The sequence below is a fragment of the Arachis ipaensis genome, chromosome B2 (genome assembly GCF_059453495.1).
Source record: "Arachis ipaensis isolate K30076 ecotype BB chromosome B2, ASM5945349v1, whole genome shotgun sequence".
In the NCBI taxonomy this organism is placed as follows: domain Eukaryota; kingdom Viridiplantae; phylum Streptophyta; class Magnoliopsida; order Fabales; family Fabaceae; genus Arachis; species Arachis ipaensis.
Genome location: NC_142437.1, coordinates 29,099,327 through 29,107,439, shown reverse-complemented (window position 1 = coordinate 29,107,439; position 8,113 = coordinate 29,099,327). Strand labels below are relative to the sequence as shown.

Sequence of the window (8,113 nt, the reverse complement as noted above, 5' to 3'; positions counted from 1 at the left end):
TCTAAGATGTATATTGATTCTTCCTTATTATGAATGCATTGAATCGGCACAAGGTTATCTCATTCTACATGGGTTCAGAGTAAGTCTTTCATCAGACAATGATGAACCACTAGTTTGATTATACATTTCTTAGTCGGCTAATCCACAACTTCATTGGGGACTTCTCGAGACACCAGTTCAGCCGAGGTACTGGGAGATTAGAGTCTTTGTGGTAAAGGCTAGAACCAAAGGCACAACATTCTCTGATCCGGAAGATTCGACCTTGTCTGTTGCATTTTGAGTAGCGTCACTAAGGAGAATGAACTACAGGAGCTTCACCCTCAATCAGACTAGATCCGCACAAACCTTGGGGTTCGATCTGGAGGAGCATTGGCGATCCCTTAAGAAATGCATTGATCACATACAGCCTGCCATAGAAGAAATCATTCACAGTTGGAATAGACAGTAAAACCGAATTGATCCAGAAGAATAAAGCATCTTCGAAGCCTTAACCATCTTCTTATCATTGCATTCATGGTGCACAAAATTGTGATCTAAATGGCACCAACAACTTAGTACGCACAATTGTAATCTCAACTCTATTTCACAACTTCGCACAACTAATCAGCAAGTGCACTGGGTCGTCCAAGTAATAAACCTTACGTGAGTAAGGGTCGATCCCACGGAGATTGTCGGCTTGAAGCAAGCTATGGTCATCCTTGTAAATCTCAGTCAGGCAGATTCAAATGGTTATGAGGTTTTCATCATTAAAATATAAATAAAACAGAAAATAAGATAGAAATACTTATGTAATTCATTGGTGAGAATTTCAGATAAGCGTTTGGAGATGCCTTGTTGCTTCTAAACCTCTGCTTTCCTACTACTTTCATCCAGTCATGCGTACTCCTTTCTATGACAAGCTGTATGTTGGGGGATCACCGTTGTTAATGGCTACCGTCCGTTCTCTCAGTGAAAATGGTCCGGCTACGGGTTACGTAGGGCTAATCATCTGTCGGTTCTCACTTGTGTTGGAGTAAGATCCAATGATCCTTTTGCGCACTGTCACTGCGCCCAGCACTCGCGAGTTTGAAGCTTGTCACAGTCATCCTTTCCCAGATCCTACTCAGAATACCACAGATAAAGTTTAGACTTTTCGGATCTCAAGAATGCTGCCAATAATTCTAGCCTATACCATGAAGGTTCTAATCTTAGATTAGAAACCCAAGAGATACGCACTCAAGCTATTGCATATAGAACGGAAGTGATTGTCAGGCACGTATTCATAAGTGAGAATGATGATGAGTGTCACGGATCATCACATTCATCAGGTTGAAGTGCGAGTGAATATCTTAGAGAAGAAGTAGGCGTGAATTGAATGGAAAAACAATAGTAATTGCATTAATTCATGAAGAACAGCAGAGCTCCACACCTTAATCTATGGGGTGTAGAAACTTTGCCGTAGAAAATACATAAGTGAAAGAAGGTCTAGGCATGGCCGAGTGGCCAGCCTCCCCAAAGAGGATTCAATCATCAAAACATGATTAAAAGATGATCCAAAGATGAAAATACAATAGTAAAACGTCCTATTTATAATGAACTAGTAGCCTAGGGTTTACAGAAATAAGTAAATAATGCAAAAATCTACTTTCGGGGCCCAGTTAGTGTGTGCTTGGGCTGAGCATTGAAGCTTTTTCGTGCTTAGGTTGTTCCTGGAGTTAAACGCCAGCTTTGGTGCCAGTTTGGGCGTTTTACGCCAGAATTCCTTGGGCTGACTTTGAACGCCAGTTTGAGCCATCAAATCTCGGGCAAAGTATGGACTATTATATATTTCTGGAAAGTCCAGAATGTCTAATTTCCAACGCAATTGAGAGAGAGCCAATTGGGCTTCTATAGCTCCAGAAAATCTACTTTGAGTGCAGGTAGGTCAGAATCCAACAGCATCTGCAGTCCTTTTTCAGCCTCTGAATCAGATTTTTGCTTAGGTCCCTTAATTTCAGCCAGAAAATACCTGAAATCACAGAAAAACACACAAACTCATAGTAACATCCAGAAATGTGATTTTTATTTAAAAACTAATAAAAATATAATAAAAATTAATAAAAACATACTAAAAACTATGTAAAAATAATGCCAAAAAGCGTATAAATTATCCGCTCATCACAACACCATTGTTATTATTGAAGCCTTGATTAGGCTTCTGTTGATCCTTCCATGAGAGATTAGGATAATTTCTTCATGAAGGATTATAGGTGTTTCCATAGGATTCTCCCATGTAATTCACCTCTTCCATTCCAGGATTCCTAGGATCATAAGCTTCTCCTTCAGAGGAGCCTTCTTTAGTACTGCCTAATGTAGCTTGCATTCTAGACATACTCTGAGAAATCATATTGACTTACTGAGTCAATATTTTATTCTGAGCCAGTATGGCATTCAGAGTATCAATGTCAAGAACTCCTTTCTTTTGAGTTGTCCCATTATTCATAGGATTTCTTTCAGAAGTGTACATGAACTGGTTATTTGCAACCATTTCAATGAGTTCCTAGGCTTCTTTAGGCGTCTTCTTCAGATGAAGAGATCCACCAGCAGAGTTGTCCAATGACATCTTAGACAGTTCAGATAGACCATCATAGAATATGCATATGATGCTCCATTCTGAAAGCATGCCAGAAGGACACCTTCTGATCAATTGTTTGTATCTTTCCCAAGCTTCATAGAGGGATTCACCTTCCTTCTGTCTGAAGGTCTGGACTTCCACTCTAAGCTTACTCAATTTTTGTGGTGGAAAGAACTTTGCCAAGAAGGCATTTGACCAGCTTTTCCCAAGAGTTCATGCTTTCTTTAGGTTGTGAGTCCAACCAGGTTCTAGCTCTATCTCTTACAGTAAAGGGAAAAAGAATAAGTCTGTAGACCTCAGGATTAACCCCATTGGTCTTAACAGTGTTACAAATTTGCAAGAATTCAGCTAAAAACTGATGAGGATCTTCCAATGGAAGTCTATGAAACTTGCAATTCTGCTGCATTAGAGAAACTAATTGAGGCTTAAGCTCAAAGTTGTTTGCTCCAATTGCAGGAATTGAGATGCTCCTTCCACAGAAGTCAGAAGAGGGTGCAATGAAGTCACCGAGCATCTTTCTTGCATTGTTGGCATTGTTGTTATTTTCGGCTGCCATGTCTTCTTCCTTTTCAAAAATTTATGTCAGGTCCTCTCCAAAGAGTTGTGCTTTAGCTTCTCTTAGCTTCTTCTTCAAGGTCCTTTCAGGTTCAGGATCAGCTTCAACAAGAATGCCTTTGTCCTTGTTCCTGCTCATATGAAAGAGAAGAGAACAAGAAAGTATGGAATACTCTATGTCACAGTATAGAGATTCCTTGAGGTGTCAGAGGAAAACAGGAATAGAAGGATGAGGTAGGTAGATAAGAATTCGAACTTATGAAGAAGGAGAGAAAGTCCGAATTGCTACTTGAGGAGGAGTGTTGGTCCTTAAATAGAAGAAGGTGAGGAGGGGGAAAATTTTCGAAAATTTTTAAATAAAAATTTAAAATAATTAAAAAGAATTTTGAAAAAAAGTGGTTGATGGTGAAAATTAAAAGTGAGAAAGTGGTTAGGTAATTTTGAAGAAGGTTTTGAAATCAGTAATCAAAAGGATATGATTGAAAATTATTTTGAAAAAGATGTGGTTGAGAAGATATGATTGAGAAGATATGATTGAAAAATAATTTAAAAAGATTTGAATTTTTTTTTGAAAATCAAAGTTGATTACTTGACTAATAAGAAGCTAAAAGATATTATTTTAGAATTTAAAGATTGAACCTTTCTTAATAGGCAAGTAATAACTTGAAATTTTTGAATCAAAACATTAATTGTTAGCATTAATTTTGAAAATTATGAAATAAAAATAAGAAAAAGATTTTGAAAATCAAATTTTAAAATTTTCGAAAATATTAATAAGGAGATTGAAAAAGATATGATTTGAAGAAGATTTGATTTTGAAAAAGTATGAAGATTTGAAAAAGATTTGAATTAAAAACTAACTTACCTCCCTTGTGTTGTTCTGGCGTTAAACGCCCAGAATGGTATCCATTCTGGCGTTTAGCGCCCAAAATACTACCCTTTTGGGCATTTAACGCCCAGCCAGGTACCCTGGATGGCGTTTAAATGCCAGTTTTCCTTCTTCACTGGGCGTTTTGAACGCCCAGCTTTTTCTCTGTAATTTCTCTGCTGTATGTTCTGAATCTTCAATTCTCTGTATTATTGACTTGAAAAGACATAATTTTGAAAATTTTTTTGAATTTTTAATCATGAGAGAGAACAACAACAAAATGAAACTAATCATAAAAAAAACTAAGATCAAATAAACAATGCATGCAAGAACACGTTGAATGTCAAGATGAACATCAACATATATTTTTAAGAAAAGAAAGACGTGCAAGACACCAAACTTAGAAATTTTCATATTGGAGACACTAACAAATTGAGAATGCACATGAGAAACAACAAAAGACACAAAACAAGAGAATTCAAAGATCATACCAGAGAAAATCATCAAGAATAACTTGAAGATCAATGAAGAACACAATGCATGAGTTTTCGAAAATTTTAAGAAAAATTAAAAAGATGCAATTGACACCAAACTTAAAAATTGACACTAGATTCAAACAAGAAACATAAAAAAATTTTTGGTTTTTATGATTTTATAAATTTTTTTTGTATTTTTCGAAAATTATTTGGAAAAAGAAAAATAAGGATTTTAAAATTTTTGATAAGAATTACAGGAATCATGCAATGTTAGTCTAAATCTTCAGTCTAAAAAGATTAGACATGGCTAGCCAAGCTTCAGCAGGACATTACATACAACAGCCAAATTGATGGGAATCAAAAAGGCTCCTGTGATGATAGAAGCATCATCTAAAACTCTAGAATTCATTCTTAAAAATTCTGAAGAATATAGAATAATATTTTTTTTGAATTTTTTGAAGTTAAAATTAAAAAGCTTAAACATAAAATAAAATTACCTAATCTGAGCAATAAGATGAACCGTCAGTTGTCCAAACTCGAACAATCCCCGGCAACGGCGCCATAAACTTGGTGCACGAAATTGTGATCTCAATGGCGCCAACAACTTGGTACGCACAATTGTAATCTCAACTCTATTTCACAACTTCTCACAACTAACCAGCAAGTGCACTGGGTCGTCCAAGTAATAAACCTTACGTGAGTAAGGGTCGATCCCACGGAGATTATCGGCTTGAAGCAAGCTATGGTCATCCTTGTAAATCTCAGTCAGGCAGATTCAAATGGTTATGAGGTTTTGATCATTAAAATATAATTAAAATAGAAAATAAGATAGAAATACTTATGTAATTCATTGGTGAGAATTTCAGATAAGCGTATGGAGATGCCTTGTTGCTTCTGAACCTCTGCTTTCCTACTGCTTTCATCCAGTCATGCGTACTCCTTTATATGGCAAGCTGTATGTTGGGAGATCACCGTTGTCAATGGCTATCGTCCGTCTTTTCAGTGAAAATGGTCCAGCTACGGGTTACGTAGGGCTAATCATCTGTCGGTTCTCACGTGTGTCGGAGTAAGATCCAATGATCCTTTTGCGCACTGTCACTGCGCCTAGCACTAGCGAGTTTGAAGCTCGTTACAGTCATCCCTTCCCAGATCCTACTCGGAATACCACAGACAAGGATTAGAATTTTCGGATCTCAGGAATGCTGCCAATAATTCTAGCCTATACCACGACGGTTCTAATCTTAGATTAGACACCCAAGAGATACGCACTCAAGCTATTGCAGATAGAACTGAAGTGGTTGTCAGGCACGCGTTCATAAGTGAGAATGATGATGAGTGTCACGGATCATCACATTCATCAGGTTGAAGTGCGAGTGAATATCTTAGAGAAGAAGTAGGCGTAAATTGAATGGAAAAACAGTAGTAATTGCATTAATTCATGAAGAACAGCAGAGCTCCACACCTTAATCTATGGGGTGTAGAAACTTCACCATAGAAAATACATAAGTGAAAGAAGGTCTAGGCATGGCCGAATGGCCAGCCTCCGCAAAGAGGGTTCAATCATCAAAACATGATTAAAAGATGATCCAAAGATGAAAATACAATAGTAAAAGGTCCTATTTATAATGAACTAGTAGCCTAGGGTTTACAGAAATAAGTAAATAATGCAGAAATCCACTTTTGGGGCCCACTAGGTGTGTGCTTGGGCTGAGCATTGAAGCTTTTTCGTGCTTAGGCTGTTCTTGAAGTTAAACGCCAGCTTTGGTGCCAGTTTGGGCGTTTTACGCCAGAATTCCTTGGGCTGACTTTGAACGCCAGTTTGGGCCATCAAATCTCGTGAAAAGTATGGACTATTATATGTTGCAGGAAAGCCCAGAATGTCTACTTTCCAACGCAATTGAGAGAGCACCAATTGGGCTTCTGTAGCTCCATAAAATTCACTTCGAGTACAGGGATGTCAGAATCCAACAGCATCTGCAGTCCCTTTTCAGCCTCTGAATCAGATTTTTGCTCAGGTCCCTCAATTTCAGCCAGAAAATACCTGAAATCCTAGAAAAACACACAAACTCATAGTAACGTCCAGAAATGTGATTTTTATTTAAAAACTAAAAAAAATATAATAAAATTTAATAAAAATATACTAAAAACTATATAAAAATAATGCCAAAAAGCGTATAAATTATCCGCTCATCAATTCACCATCAACTGAGTAACGTTATCTTTATTTTACTTTTATGCGTTCTAGACAACCAACTAACTTTTCTATCCGCCTGACTAAGATCTACAAGATAACCATAGCTTACTTCAAATCATAATCCTCGTGGGATCGATCCTGATTCACTCAGGTATTACTTGGACGACCCAGTGCACTTACTGGTTCAGTTGTGCGAAGTGTAATTCTGCGCTACCAAGTTTTTGGCGCCATTGCCGGGGATTGTTCGAGTTTGGACAACTGATGGATTATCTTGTTGCTTAGATTAGGTAATTTCCTTTCTTTACAGGTTTAGTTTTATTTTATCTGAGTCTTTTATTTTCTTTTCAAAAAGTTTTCAAAAATCTTTTCTTTTCTTTATTAATCTTTATTTTTTGTTTGAGTCTTTTGTTCTGGTTTTTGTTCTTGTTCGAATTTCTTTGAGTCTATTTACAAAACATTTTCAAAAATAGTGTCTTTTGTTTGAGTTTGTGTCAATTTTTAAGTTTGGTGTCTTCTTGTGTCTTTTCTTTATAATTTTCGAAAATTGTGTCTTTGGTTTTCAAAGCAAGAGACGCTGCATCGGTGCCCGGATGTAGTGTTAAATGAGCAAGGGTTCTCGCGTTTTCATGAACGGACGAGGGTAAATAAGCTAGTTCACAAAGTAAAAGGTAAAGGTCGAAGTGACAGAAAGTTGAGATTTGGGACATGGAACATAGGCACTCTAACAGAAAAATCTATGAAGGTGGTGGACACCATGACAAGGAGGAAGATTAACATTATGTGCCTACAAGAAACGAAATGGGTTGGTGCAAAGGCTAGGGAGTTGGATACTTCTGGTTTCAAACTTTGGTATACAGGAAAGGTGAAGAATAGGAATGGGGTTGGAATAATTGTGGATAAGCAGTGGAAGAATGACGTAGTGGATGTCAAGAGGGTGGGAGATCGGATCATCTCTATCAAACTTGTGGTGGAGGGAGGTGCTTTCCATGTGATTAGCGCCTATGCACCGCAGGTGGGTTCGGACGAACAACACAAGATAATGTTTTGGGAGGATCTAGAGAGTTTGGTTCAAGGCATACCTTTGGGAGATAAGATTTTCTTAGGAGGAGATTTAAATGGCCATGTTGGGAGAGAAGTAACTGGATATGGGAGTATTCACGGAGGCCATAGTTTCGGGGTGATCAATGCCGAGGGTAAAACTATTTTGGACTTTTCCTCAACCTTTGATCTTCTCATCGCAAATACATGTTTTAAAAAGAGAGACGAACATCTTATAACCTATAAGAGTGGCATGACAAGCTCTCAAATCGACTTCTTCTTGTTGAGGAGAGTCGACTGGAAATTTTGCATTAACTGTAAAATTATCCCGGGAGAGAGTTTGACAAGACAACATAGGGTGCTCGTCATGGATTTTCGCGTTGAGCAAA

At 37.5% G+C, this 8,113-nt stretch overlaps 1 non-coding gene across 1 annotated transcript; it reads left to right on the top strand.

Moving 5' to 3' along the window:
- The first annotated feature begins 2,639 nt into the window (after positions 1-2,639).
- LOC148573440 (small nucleolar RNA R71) lies at positions 2,640-2,743 on the top strand. Its single transcript, XR_015906094.1, has one exon. It is a non-coding gene; the product is annotated as a small nucleolar RNA R71 (small nucleolar RNA).
- Positions 2,744-8,113: the final 5,370 nt, after the last annotated feature.